Source organism: Marmota marmota, unplaced genomic scaffold (genome assembly GCF_001458135.2).
Source record: "Marmota marmota marmota unplaced genomic scaffold, marMar, whole genome shotgun sequence".
In the NCBI taxonomy this organism is placed as follows: Eukaryota; Metazoa; Chordata; class Mammalia; order Rodentia; family Sciuridae; genus Marmota; species Marmota marmota.
This window is the reverse complement of record NW_025999977.1, coordinates 45,688,158-45,702,547: the sequence shown is the minus strand read 5'-3', so window position 1 is coordinate 45,702,547 and position 14,390 is coordinate 45,688,158.

Sequence of the window (14,390 nt, the reverse complement as noted above, 5' to 3'; positions counted from 1 at the left end):
GAGGGATGGTGTTCAGAGCTATCCCCAGACCATGTGCATGTCCTGGTCCCCAGCACATAACCCTCTTTTCATCTCTCACTAACAAGATCTGGTGAGCATGTGACATATGACAAAACCAAGATTGGAGAGTCTGCATCACTGGGAGATGGTCACATTCTTAGCAAGTGGCAGTGCTGGTACTTAAACCAACATGGGTGCTGACTGACTGGGTTCTAGCTCTTCCCACAGGCTAGCCACATCCCACTTAAGGTGCTACTTGTGAGATGAGGGGTAGAAGCTTGGGGTACGTCAGTCTTGCTCTAAAACTCAGACTCCCGCTGGACCTCCCGTCAGGCCCCACAGGGCTGTGGGAGTCCAAGGGCTCTGTGCCTGCAGGGCAGCAGGGGCCACAGGCCCCAGGGATCCTGTCCTGTCCCCATCCCCAGCCTGGCCCCGGCTGGTCAGTCAGGCCAGACAGGAGGAAGGCGCTAGAGGTGCTGGCAGCTGAACAAAGGGGTCTGGGGCAGTTGGATACTTCCTCTCCTGCACAAAGCCCTCCTCCCCAGACATAGCCCTCAGCCTCCAGGACCCCAAAGAATGTCTGGAATGTTGTGGGGCCAGACAGCCTCAAGGCTCCTACAGACAGAGGAGAGGCTGCCTTTGTACCCGGAAGACTGACCCCAGCCTAGAAGATCACTCTCTGACCTGTGATCCTGCTCTCCCACCCCAGTCCCTGGGATTGGCTGGATTCCCGCCTCTTTAGGACCCCCAGTGTCCCTTCCATTCCAGTGGGACCCACCAAAAGCTAAAGAGAAGAGGGAGCTCCTGCTGATGGTCGCTTGCTCAGCGAGCCCCCACTCTGCCCCATCAGCCCGTGCATCAGTGCCAGGCCCACCTTAGGTGCCAGGCCACAGGGGCTCCCTGGCTCCTGTGGAAAGGCAGTTTCCTCCTTGATTCTCCTCCAGGGCTGAGCTTGCTGGTGCCTCAGGGCCCCTCCTTCCTGCTGGGTGCCACACTGCCCCAGGAGCTGGGGAGGGGACTTGTGTGTGAGCAAAACAGATGTGAAGCCCATTCCAGCGGGAGATGACAGACCATCAGCCTGAAGCCTACAGAGATCTCAGGAGATGAGGAGCATCAGGAGGGAAGGAAGGTTGTGTGGGGGTGGGGTGGCTGCGGGTCAGAGGAACAGGCACTTGAGTGGCGGCCTGAGGGTAAGGTGGTGAGCCTTACCTGTGGCTATGGAGGGAAGAGAATTCTACAAAAGAGGAACAGCAGACCACAGCCCTGCTTGTTCAGGGACCAGCAAGGCCAGCAGAGCCAGCAAGGGAGGGGTCAATCCTAGGTGCCTAAGTCAGGCAGGCATCAAGGGCCAAGTGGCCTTTGCTGGGCATCAGCGTTCACTCTGGCGAGTCACAGTCACCACAGGATTTTGAGTAAAGGAGTGACAGCAGCAGACTTGGGAACTTCAACAGGACCCTCTACTCCCATATGGGCACAAGACAAGGGGTGGAGGAAGGAGTCTGAGTCCAGGTAGGAGGTCCCTGGCCCAACCAGGGCCCTGCCACCTGTTTCTCTGAAGTTCAGAGAAACAAACAAAGAATTTATAATTCTAACTATGTCCCCAAAATTGAATGGAAATACTTTTAGACTAAGTAAATAAAAAGTCTTTGTTGTATATCTGAAACTCAAATTTAGTGGCATGTCCTATATTTTTTATTTGCCATTTCTGGACGCTTCAGTTAGGTGTCACACCTCTGCTTGTTCTTAGTAGCAGCTCCTCTGCAGGAGCGGGACCTGGGGCTGGACAGCTGTCTGGCCACATCCCTTCCCACTCACCAGGACAGGTGCTCAGCAGGAGGGAGAGCCTGGGACACAGAGATTCAAAGAACTCCCATCTGGTGGGAGACAGGCAGACCAAGGTGGTATCTCCTGCTGGAAGCCATCCATGACCCATATGTGAACTGAGCCATGGGTAAACTGAGTGATGTTGAAGCCACTAGGCAGGGAAGCCTGGTTTCGGGAACTCCCAGTCGGAGTCCGCTGGTTTGAGAACGCCCAATCCAGGTGGCACCCTGTTCTAGTTCCCACTGAAGTTCTAGCATAGTTTCAGTACCAGAGATGAGGTGACCCACCAGAGCCACACAGCCTCTCAGAGATGGGTGTGACTTGCCAAAATGCCAATCAATCTGTTTACTGCAAGACCCCTGCCACACCCAGAAGCAAGCACCCAACCAAGACTCCTCCTGCTGAAACCTTATCCCTGCCTTGGTGTACTCCCCCTTGAATGAAAAATGGGGCTCTTTCTCAGTTGTTCAGTTCCACTCCTATCAGGACTGGAAGACCCACCAGGTGCTCCTCTTTGAATGTAATTTCTGGCTCTGTCTTTATTTCTTGCTGATTATTTCAGACTTTTAATTTTCCCAGGCAGCTCACACCTCTTGGGTAGGAACCTACCCTGTTGGGGTGCGGGTCACCTCCCTATAATCTCCCCACTCTGAGACCCAAGCTCAGGGTTGGGACTCCCTGGGGATCCAGAAGCCCCTTCTCCGTCTCTGGCTCAGAGTTGCCCTGGGACCCAGGGGCTGCCCTGGCTTCTCTAAAGCTTGACCCACAGTCTGGCCTGCAGCTTGAGGCCCCCAGTGGAGTCGGAGGCTGACATCAGGTCCCAGACAGGCTGGTAGCCAGGAGTGGCATGGGCTGTAGGGTTGATGGCGGCCTTTGGGCAGGGATCAGCCCACCCTCAAAAGCCAGAGAAACATGTTCAGCTTGCCTGTGACTCATTCTTCCTCAGAAGAAGACTGTTTTTTCCTTCAAAAAATCACAGACTTCCACCTTCAGACAATAACGTGTTCTTAGGAAGTTACGTGTTTTGTTTTCTGTGCAAGCTGCAGGGGGTTTGTTTGCTTTAGGGCTGTTTTACTGGAATTGAGTTTGTGGGCCACAGTGCCTCACAGATGTGGCTGACACCTAACTGAAGTGGCCAGATATGGCAAATAAAAAATACAGGACATGCCACTAAATTTGAGTTTCAGATAAACAACAAATACTTTTTATTTATTTAGTCTAAAAGTATTTCCATGCAATTTTTGGGACATAGTTAGAATTATAAAAAAAATTTTTTTTTTTTTTTTGTTTCTCTGAACTTCAGATTTAATCTGTATTTTACTTGGCAATACTGTTCTGAAGTCCAGCAGTGGCCCCTGGGCATGCTGTTCCTGGCACCAAGTCCCACTGGGTCCTGATCTCTGGCTCCAATCCCCAACTCCATTGACCCCAGGGAAATCTCAGCCACTGGCCCAACTCTGCCTGTGCCCTTGGAATTGGGTTTTAGAGACCTCAAGCCACAGCCAGGATTCCATCTGAGCTGTAGAGCAGCCAGAGGCCCACTCCCTTAACCTTGCTGGTCCCTCCATCTGCAGCAACCCTCCTCCCCCTCTACTTTCAAGGAAGTAGAGGGGTGGTGCCATCTCTCTGTCCCTTATCAGCACCCTCATTAATGAGAGTGGCTCTGCCCTGTCCAGGGCTTCCTGGCCTCTACCTGAAGCAGAGAAGCCAAAAGTTTTCTGTCTTTGGACTCCACCTACATCACTTCCACAGCAGAGCTCCCTGGCTACAAGTTCTTCCTGAACTGACTTCTCTCACCCCAGCACCTACTTCACACAGCATTATTTGAGAAAGCCATTTTCTCTTTCTTTTTAGTCAGAGCCCCACTTCCAATCTAAAGCATTATACCTTCACCCTAGGGGTATGCACGTTCCCATCCCTTCCATTTCCAGCCTTCCAAAGTTCACCCCCAGGTAGCTGAACTTGAGCTCTCAACCTCACTCTCTGTCAAATGCTTTCTAGGCACTTGGGCACCTGGGCACCTGCCCCCAGCATGGCTGAACTTGGTCCTGGGTGTGTGAGGACACAGGGGAGGCTCCATCATTTCCCAGGCTGCTTGGGATGGTGAGAGAGAGATGGGACATGTCTAATCGCTTGCTGTGTTTCCAGAACTGTGATGGAGGGTGTTATGGGTACCGAGGCAGAAAGCCGGGCTGCTTCCTTTGAAGCACTGCCTGTACCGCAATCCCAGGGGCAGGTAAGGTCCTGCTAGGGAAGAAGAGAGGAAATGTGTTTCAGAAAAGAGAGAAAAATGGGCAGGGCCTGAGGTCAGAAGCAAGTGGCTCTCTGTGACGGAGAAGGGTGGGAGTTAAGTCTGGGGGTGGGAGGGTAGCAGAGGCCACATCATGAGGGGGCCTCAAAGACCTCCTGGGAGCTTGGATCTTACTAAGGACCCTGAGAAGCCACAGGAGGCCTGGAGAGGATGGTGGGATTCAAGGTGAGAGAGGAGGGGGACCTGAGGAAGGCCAAACAGTGAGGACAGTGGGGAGGGCCTAGCTTCTGGGTCGTGCCCTGAGTCCCCTCCCCTCTGGTTTCCTCCAAGCAGGGGTTACACATGGCCTGAATTGACTTTGCCCTTAGAAAAGGAAGATGAAAGCCAAGGCCTGACTCTGGAGTCAGCTCTTCCTCAACTCCTCTGGCTTGAAGCCAGGAGAGATGCTACCCCAGCACCCCCTTCCTTAGGCTGCACCCCTTTTACCAGGTCTTCCTCTCCCTCGTTCCGTCTGTGTTTTCCCACCCAGGTCCAGGCTGGGGAGTGGGCTTCGGCCAGGCTCTGGAGTCTGCCATAACAGACACCCCCCCCCCGACTGCCTGAGCCCCAGGGTCACCGCGTGCTTCCTGGAGCTGTGACCTTCCCAGCAGCCCAGGACCCCAGTTCCCATCTCTTCCTGCAGAACCCTCCCTACACTGTTGCCTTTGTGTCCTTTTTCCTGTGCCCGAGACATTCCAACTTTATTGCCCTGGTTCCCTGAAGGGTCATTTGCCAAACTGGGGCTGGCGCCACAGATTAGAAAAACAGTCCTGAGAGCCCCCAGACCCCCCTCCTCCTGAGGGGAGAAGCCAGTAGAGAAGACCCACCTTCCCTCCTGCTTGTTCCCCTCGGGCCCTCCAGGACCCCGCAGGGCCCCCAGCCGCCACAGCAGGACTTCTGCAGGGAGCCTCTCTTTGGAGCCACTGGGGCAGCAAATGCTGGATGCTCCTGGGTCCCCACATCAAGAGGAGGCGTCAATTCAAGAGCTTGAAATGGAGCCTGCAATTTCCCCAGTGCCGGGAGGCCAGGGCAGAATATGGATCAGGTCAGTTTAGTTCTGTCTGCTCCCCTCCACCAGACCAGCGCTTCCGGGGAAGACAGAACCAGAGACCCCTGACCAATTCTCAGCCCCCGCCTGCCTACCCGAGTCGCCTCATCTTACTTCCCGGGACTCCAGGTTCAGAGAGGTTGAATCGTTTTCGAAAGTCACAGAAACAATAAAGCCAGGACAGGGTCTGAGCCCTGGGTGTGTGGTTTCTTGCCGTGTCCAGGGCTGCTCAGTCACAAAGCCCTTCCTGGAAGGAGACAGCAGGCACTGGGGAGAGCTGGCCTGGGAAGCAGTACTCTGGCCCTGGTCGACCGTCAGCTCCCAATCTGGCTCTGTCTGTTCAGAACACCAGGATTTCCAGGTTGGGGCCCCTTCTCTGTTCCCACCAGAACCTGCACCACCAATGCCACCACCATCCATAACATGAGACTTGGGACCATGAAGACCCCTGACTCAGGCCTTGGTGTAGCCTTGAGGTTGGGACTCTCTTCCTAACTCTACCCTATGCCTGCAATTCAGGATCCTAGTTTGCCAAGGAGAGATGCTGACCATGTCCTGTAAGCAACCCAGGTTATCACTTTGGTTCAACCACTTATAAACTGTGACATGTACGTCAGGTTATAAAAGCTTACCAACCTCAGTATTTTTGTCTTTAAAATGGTCAGAATGATTGTTAGTATTTAGTGAAGTCATGAAGAAAAGTACGTAGAACACACAAGAGCTTCAATCAATAGCAGTAATCATTATGATCTTCACAGGCTCCATCGTCCTGTTTCCAGCAGGGAGTTTCAGCCCCTGGGACCAGCCCCAGATGATCCTGTCTACCTGCCCAGAACTGTGTGGACAGACACAGGCAGCCAAGGATCTAGGGCTGCAGTCCTACCCTGCCAGGTTCCAATGGAGCAAAGAGGGCTGGGCATCTTGCCTGTCATCTAGTCCAGTTCAGGAATCTGTAGTCTCTGGGGCCAGAGCCCACTGGTGGCCATGAAAACATAGGAGATATGGTAGGCAGAGTCCAAAGAAATTGGGTCTAAATCCATGGAATCTCTAAATGTTACTGGGTTGAATCGTGTCTCCCCCAAACGACATGCTCAAGTCTTAACCCCTAGCACTTGGGGGTGTGACATTATCTGAAATAAAATCATTGCAAGTGTAATTTTTTTTTTTTTTGGTACTAGGGATTGAACCCCGGGGGTGCTTAACCGCTGAGCCACATCCCCAGCCTGTTTGATATTTTATTTAGAAACAGGATCTTGCTAATTTGCTTAGAGCCTTGCTAAGTTGCTGAGGCTGGCTTTGAACTCATGACCCTCCTGCCTCAGCCTCCTGAGCCACTGGGTTTACAAGTGTGCACCACCATGCCCAGCAATGCAAGTGTAATTAAGTAAAGGGTCTTGAGATGAGACCATCCTGAATTTAGGGTGCCCCAAACCCAATGACTAGTATCTTTTTAAGAGAGAGAAGATGGAGATTTGACACCCAGAGCCAAGAAGGCCGTGTGAAGCCAGGTAGTCGGGAGTGGTGCTGCCAAAGCCCAGGAATATGGGAGCTGCCGGAAGGTAGACAGGCAAGGAGGGGTTCCCCTAGAGCTTGCTGAGGACGCAGGACCCTGCCAGCACCTTGAGGTCGCACTCCGGCCTCCGGAACCAGGAGAAACGAATCATCTGCTGTTTACACTGCCAAATTCATGGTAATTCGAGCTGTAAGTAAGGAACACAGGTGTGGCCTGCAGAGGTCCCAGCAGTTCCCTCTTCTCGGGGGCTCACCCCTTTCAAGGAGTGACACCAGGAGCACCACCTGGGGCCAGCCCTTCCCCCATTCCCTTATTCCCCAACTGGCAAGCAGAAGGCAGCCCCATTCCCACCAACCCATGCCAAAGCCTCTCTGCTGCTGAGTTGGGTGAAGGGGAAAATGCAAATAGCTTCCTCCTAGCCCAGTAGCTGAAATGGGCCATCAGGCCCCTCTCTCCCAAGGCCTGGCCAAAAGTGTGGGGAGCAGAGGGGAACCCAGACCCCTGGGATAGGGGAAACCTTAAGGGCAACTTCCCCTGGCCTCAGAGCTCCTCCTCAGGCCCTGGGTCCCACAGCAAGAGACCCAGACTGTTCAGGATCTGCCTGGTTCTCTGGCTTCCAGGGGAGGCACCAGCCTTATCCTTCCCACAAAGGACTCTCTCCTCCTGAATCACAGGCACCTGCTCCCACCCTCACACCTTGGGATTCTTTATAACTTGTTCCTCCTAGGGAGATCCCCTAGCCCCTGACTCGTTTAATCCCCAAACTCACATAATTCAGCAGGTTTTAAATCACCAGTTTGTGCACTGAAACCCAAGATTCAGAACTTCCCAAGCAAGTAGTAGCGTAGGGTAGACCAGCCCCTGGGCCTTTGCTTCCCTCAGTCCCACCAAATCCACAGCTCTCGGGTGTCATCTCCCTAGGGAGCTAGCAGGCTTTCCCTTCCCGTTCAGCAACCACCTTAAGTTGTTTTCCTTCTTCTGGTTCACAAGGAACAAAAACAAGTAATTTTCCCATAAAAATAACAATTAGCAAAGCCGGGATTCCAGCCAGTCTCCGTCAGAAGCTTTCATTGTATTGATTTGGAGGGAACCTTTGGCTTCTGGTGAAGCACAACACTCGTCCCCACCCGTCCCCACCCGGGCCAGGAGAGCCAGGGACTTTGCAGCCCTGCACATTGGCTGGCTTGTGGCTGCAGCAGTTTTCATGGAGACCCATGTCAAAAATGAAAGCACGCTGCATATTTGACGTGGTTTTGAATGCTGCAGCGACGCAAAGTCAGGTCCTTCCGTGTGTTGCCCTCCACACCCCGGGAAGTGGCATGTTCACAGCAGGGGAAGCAATTGCTCTGATTAATTGCACTTCTGTTGGTGTCTCCTGCTCCTGACTCCTGAGTGCCTTGCGGTGGCGAGGCCATCTGCCAGATGGAAGTGCGGTAACACGCAGCTTCATGATGCAAACCTTAAGGTCCCAAGACTCAAGTGAACCTGGTAGAATTCCACTGACCACCTGGCCATCCTCAGAGAGCAAGCTCTAGTTGTCCGGCAGTGAGCTTTGGAAACAGATGCATTTGCAAAACCACTATTTCTGAATCCAATGTTTTCTTTTTCTGTTAAAGATATTAGACTAAAAATTCCAGAGTTCCAGGAGATCTAGTCCCTGGCTAATTTTCTGCAAGCGGATGATATGGGGCTGCCCCATTTCTGCAGTTTCAAAGGGCCTGGGCTTGGCAAACTGGCCTCAGAGGAAGCGAGGGAGAACTTAATGCCAGGCCCCAGAGGGAAGAAAGAAATGCCACAGGCCAGGGAAGACAGAGACTGTATCCCAGAGCATGTGGTCAGCCTGGGCTGATGACTTGGCTAGCCTTGCTTGGCTGGCAGGTGACTTTCACTCAGCGCTGCTGAGAAAGGCAGTGCTGGGCCAGGCTGACCTTCTGGCCACCTCACAAGAGTCTGCTTCCTTATCTGGCTGTGTCCATGCTGGGAGGCTCAAGTGAACCAGAAAAGAGCCTTCCATCTAACCCTGTTCCTGAATGGGCACACAATGCTCTACCAACAAACTGGGAAAGAAGCGGTGACACTGGGTTCAAGTCTCAGCTCAGGTGTGATCTAACCCTGGGACTTTGGAGAAATCTAGGTCCTTTGTGAACCTCAATCCCCTCATCTCTACAACAGGGATCATAATGGTGGCCTCACTTAGTGTTTGCCAGGATTAAATGAGAACACAGAGGGGATAGTAGTTGTTATTATTGGCATTAAAAAAGCCACTTCCCAGTTCGTTAATGTGGAAAATGTAAACGTCTGGATCTAAGACAAAGCCCGGGCCTTTCCTGCTCTCCCCACTTGGTCTCACATTCTGGCTGGGAGTTTGTTTTGGTTTCTCTGGAGCTTTCAGAACAAGGGGTCCTGAGGGCTATTGGTTCTGCTGCTATTCCCACCCCTAAGGGAGGCATTTGCTGAGCTAGAGACAGAAGCCACGTTCCGGGGGTAAAGGGGCCTGGTGGGATGTTTACCTGAACTGGTGCGATAGCTGCAGTGGGAGTGCTGAGGGGCATGAAGCCCAGAAACATCCGTATCCACCCCTGAGCCCAGGATCCCTAGTCTTAGAGCCTCCTGGGCTTATTGAAACCCATCAGCTGACTCTTAAAGCCAGATGAGACCAATAAGTATGGGCTGCCTCCTCCTCCATCTCTGAGCCCCAACATGCTGTTTGGCTTCAATAGCTAGCCCTCAGCTCCCACTTTGCAGGCTCCCAAAGGGGGCTCAGACCCACTGAAGCACCAGGTGAGGGCAGTGCCCCAGGAGGAAGCCCAGGTGAAACTCCTCCTCTTCTGCTCTCCAGGTGTGCCTTGCTGATCCACAGGCCTGGTCCTTGGGGCTGGGCTCTTTCACTTGGGGCCTGGGCAATGATTCCTGTTTATCCTCAGGGCCATTCTCTCCCTTTGGTCACTCCAGCCAGGAAGGACAGGTGTGGCTGAGAAATGAAATGAAGGTGTGAGTAGTGTGAGCCCTGATATACACACACAAGGAGGGAGGTGCTTTTAAAGGGTAACTGTTCATGAAGGGGAATATGCAAGGGCCTCCTGGCAGCTATGGGGAAAGGAGACTGAGGAGTGGAACTGAAACCCATCCCTTCCCCATCTGCCTCCACATGAGCCATTCTCCACTCAACCTCTGCTCACGTGACTTCTTGCACCTGAATTCTCCACCCTGGAAGTTCCTCTTCTTTTTCTGTCCTCAGAGAACCAATTGGAATTTCCCCCTGAGAAGCCTTCCCAGAACAACCCTCCTGTCACTCAAGTCATGCTAGGCAGCCCTGTCTGCCCACTGACCTGAGACCACCCTGAGACCTCCGCCTGATTCTAGAGGCTGTTGACATCAGGGTAGGGCTGAGTTGGCACCCAGCTCCACCATGTTCTAGCTCCCTGACCTTTCTAAAGTGGGGACAGATCATCTCAGCATCAGTGTGCCTGCCACATTGCTGGCCTGGGGAGTTTTGCAGGGGAGAGAGGCCATGAGTGGTGTCTTCTTTGAGAGTGGGGCTCCCGCCGCCAGCTGGGGGCTTTTATTGTGCAAGCGAGGTGCAAGTTGATGGGTAGTGGTGAGTCTCCAGTTTCTTGGGTCTTGCTCGCCTTAGGGGAAACAATGTTTATCAGCAGCAGGATGTTCCAGGCTGGAGTTTCAGTTTCTGTTCACCATGACAACAGGTTGCTTACTAAGAATCAGAGACAACTGGTCATATTCTTTTGGTCAGTGGGAAACAAATGATAGGGAATAGAATTCCCACCAATGGATTTTTTTCCAGGTGGATGTCCAAGATGGATGGTTCCTGGGAATTCCCTAGAAATTTTCTTGGGACCTCTGGAATGAGGCTCCAGTTCCAGATCTGACCACTCTAGAGGGAAGGCCTGAGCTGGATTCACACATCACATAAGTGTCCCCAAAGGTCCTCAGCCCTGTGACAACACCAATCCCAGAGGACCTAACACCTGGAGCCCATGTCCAATCAGGCCATGGATAATCTGACTCTGAAGGTCTGTTTGAGATGAGTGCTCTGCATACACTAGGTGCTCATAATTATGGGAAGTAGACCAAAGCTCCAAAGAGTCTAACTCTGGGATAATCAGTCCACAGGGAATGTGTGGATGAGTGTGAGCTCACGGGGCTGTGTGGGCCAGAAAGGGAAGCAATGGGGTAGTTGAGGGCAGAGCTGGGCCTTGGAGACCAAAGGCTGTTGTGGGTCTGCCAGGGAGGGAGAGGGAATATGGCGAGTAGGCTCACAGGAGGGTAGGTGACAGAGAGGCCAGCTGGGACAGGTCCCAGAGGCCCTCCAGGCAGGCAGCAGGGAGGGGTGCACCTGCTGTTGTGCCTGGAAGGCTGAGTCGTGTCCGGAGGAAAGCTGGGCTCAGGGGCTCTTCCTCTGGCTGCTCCAGGGGCTGGCTGTCAGGAGGCTACAGGGGGGCCAGGGGCCCTGAGGAGAGCGGATAGGAAGCTGGATTTGGACCTGGGTGACCACAGTGAGGGTGGCCCTGCTGCCTGACCTGCAACAAGCTGGTGATGTGCTGAGAGCTCAGGGGCCAGGATGGCCACAGGCCCTGGGCAGGTAAGCACATCTGTGCAGGAAGAGGGAGGATCCCCGCCCGTGCCAGACACCCGGAATGACATCAGGTACCTTTTTCTCTGCTTGCAGCAGGTGTTCACTGTCAGCCCAGAAAGGGGGTGATGCGGGGGTGTTCACAGCTGCACAGCGGGGAGGGGCAGGGAGCTTCCGCCATTCATTTCTTAAACACTCCACACCTCCAGCGGGCCAGGCATTGCCATAAGTGTGGAGAAAGAATGAGAAGCAGTCCTTGTGTTTGGCACTGATTTTATGCTGAGCTTCCCAGAGGAAGAGCCACTTGAGCTGAGTTTGCAAGGCCACTAGTGTTTGCCATTGGCCCTGGATTGAGACGTGGGGTGGCTCAGGGAGATTATGAATGGAGGACGTGGCAAACTGATATTCTTTCACCATCAATTCAGGATTCACGTATGCAGGGGCCTTTGTGAGCTAAGTGGGGAGAGGGGAGAAAAGGAGGACCCTTTTGATGGACACAGCCTCTAGGAAAGACTAAAGCTTGCAGGCAGGATCTTCTTAGGAGACCACCAACCATGGGTCAGGAGCAAGCGTGATTCCTGGGGGTCTCCACTCCTCCCCAAGTGGCTCATCCAAAACTTCCTTTGAACCACGTGCAGTGTTCTCCCCAAAAGAAGGTTGGATCCATGCAACCTTCCAGCCTCCTTGCATTTACTTGGCCTGTCAGTGGCTTGAATCAACCTGCCTCTGATACAGCTCTGACTCAGGTGTGAGAAGAACATCTCTCAGCCCTAGGAGGCATGGGCGGAGATTCAAAGCACGGCCCACTAGGGAGTATACGGGTGCTGCTCTGTGGCTGGGGCAGACTGGGAAGTAGAGTGCGGTAGAACGTGGAGGTAAACAGAGGCTATCAGCTAAGACCTTGGTGCCTGTTTTAGACAGATTTTTTTTTTGCTATGTCCAAAGGATCGACAAGAACAACTTAGAGGAAGAAAGTTTATTTTTGGTTCAGTTTCAGAGGTTCATTTCAGGGTTAACTAACTGTATAGCTCTGGGCCCAAGATGATGGCAGAAAGGTGTGGCAGAGGGAAGCAGCTCAGTTCATGACAACCAGGAAGCAGAGAGAGCTCACTTACCAGGAACAAAATATAAACCCCAAAGGCATATCACACCCTACCTGCCTACCCAATAAATCCACCCAATAAATCCATATCAGTGAATCAATCCATTGATTAGGTCAGAACCCAATCATTTTACTGCTGAACATTCTTGCATTGTCACATATGAACTTCTGGGGGACACCCTGTATCTAAACCATAAGCGTGCCGAAGCAGAAATGACCACATTTTTGAACCTTGGGCTAGATCATGTTCTTAGAGCAGCTACTCCTTCAGGTAGGTAGAAGACTGTAGTATGAGGGGGCATTGTCAAGCAGCACTCTCTGGCACTGGCCAGGTGAGAGCTGGGCTCCCAGGCACTGTCTCATACAGCTCTACAATATATAGGTGTGTCAGAAGCACCTGCAAAGACAGACCCACCTGTCTAAGCCTGCCCAAAGTGGCCTCTTCAAACATCTCCAGAGTGACTCTTCAGCTCCCTTCACAGCTGGGTAATGTGGTCAGGGGTGACCAGGGACTTGCAAAAGCTGCAGTAATGTGTCTGATGTCTCATGATGATCCAGTAGGCTGGAAAGCTCTGGTAGGGAACACTCAGAGGTGTGTCACTTCCCTACAGGTACCTTGTTGCTCCCTGGCAAAGGTGTAGGAAGAAGGCTCATGCCACTGTGCTTCAGAAGTGGGGCTCAGGAGGGCTGCCCAGGGCAGGGATAAGAACGGCTTCTCTTGACTAGGGCCTGGTGTCTGACCTGGAGCTCTCAGTGGCTCCAGCCCTGCTCTAAGAAGACACAGTCTGCACAGGAGAGGACTTGGGGAGATCCCCACACCTGTTGCCTGGGGCCTTGAGGATCTGGACTTCCTATCGCTACAGTGATTTTCTCTGATCTGGCCTCTGAGCAGTCACTCACCATGGTAACCGACAGACGGAGAGCCCTAGCCCAGTCGATGACACCATCCTTGGCACTCTGACAACTAGGGCGGTTCTTTCCCAGAGGCTCTAGCAGGTGCCCCCACCCACCACCTGTGTGCTGAGGAAAGGTGGGTGTTCCCAAGGAAGGGATTCAGGCCATGAACCTCAGAGAGGTGATGAACAGATGCCCAACCTAGAGCCTCTTCAAAGCTCTGGGGAGCGAAGAGAAGAGGGGAGGCCATGTTTCCTGCTGGCCATGACCTGGGTGCTGGGCCTGTGCAGGCGCACACGTGCTGATGACAGCTGTCTGAGCAGCACCACTGCCACCATTTGTCAGGGGAGGAAACTGAGGCTTGGGAAGGAAAAGTACCTTGTTCATGGTCATAGTCAGTAGGCGTCAGGCTGGGACCCAGAGCACTGGTCTGTATCAGACAGTGAGATACACATTAAACAGCAAACAATAGTAATATCCAAGTTCAAAGAATACAAATAGCTTCAGCATTCCTAAATTTCTATTTCTGAAGTCCTCTGAAGGCTGTCATGTGGAAAGTCTGGTGTGTTCCCTCCCAGTCTTCCCAGATAGTCAGGTTTGGCAGCTGTACCAGCCCTCGGCCTCCTGCCAGTCTCAGGTCAGCCTTCCTTGGACTCCCAATGTATTCATCGGGGGCTTCTCTGGAAGCCAGGAAACTCCACAGGACGCAGCTGAGGGTGGGCGGCCACCAGACACGCGCGGCAGTGTCCTGAGAGAACAAAGCGGGGCTTTCCCTGGACTCGGGGACACAGGCTCTTCCTCCTGGCTGGCTCTGCACGGGCTGGCTGAGGAGCAGGGGAGCTGCCCAGCGTCTACCCACCGCCTCCAGGAACTCTCTCAAGGCCGGGGCTCTAGTGTCTGGGCTGTTTGTGGGCGGTGAGCTTCCCTGGGGCTAAAGTGACAGGGTTTCCCCAGATCCTGCCCGATGAGATCATCTGCCATTTCAGGCTGGGCTGAGAGATTGTCGGGCACAACAAAGCCCAGCGCAGGAGATGACTCATCGGTGGGCCCTGCAGGCGGGGGGGGGGGGCCGGGGGCTTCCGGTCCTAGGAGACAACAGACACGATTGTTTGCTCCGGGAAGGCCCCT